Source organism: Austrofundulus limnaeus, unplaced genomic scaffold (assembly GCF_001266775.1).
Source record: "Austrofundulus limnaeus strain Quisiro unplaced genomic scaffold, Austrofundulus_limnaeus-1.0 Scaffold885, whole genome shotgun sequence".
NCBI lineage: Eukaryota > Metazoa > Chordata > Actinopteri > Cyprinodontiformes > Rivulidae > Austrofundulus > Austrofundulus limnaeus.
In genome coordinates this window covers 163,545-163,949 of record NW_013953287.1, presented here as the reverse complement: position 1 = coordinate 163,949, position 405 = coordinate 163,545, and positions in this window count along the sequence as shown.

Genomic DNA, 405 nt, shown 5'->3' with positions numbered 1-405 from the left:
CAATTAAATTCACTATATCCAGGAGACACAATTTATCAGGATATTATTTTCTTAAGTAATAACTCAGAATAAAATAGAAGTAACAACTTTCTACTTTTTATCTTTTTAAGAAATGTAGTGAGTAGAAAGTACAGATAATTGTGTAAAAATGTAATGAGTAAAAGTAAAAGTACGATGAAAAATAATTACTCAAGTAAAGCACAGATAACCAAAATTTCGGAATGTCCTGAAGGAGCTGAACGTTTTGTTAAATGAGTGGTTTAAGTAGCATAAAAATTGTGGAAGGAGAAGCGGTCCAAAAAATGTACCCATTCAAAGTCAATGGGGAAAAAGTGCTTAAAAATTGAAATAGCTAAAAAAGTATAAAAAGTTTAGTTACAAAAAGTCATAGCCGGAATGTCCTGA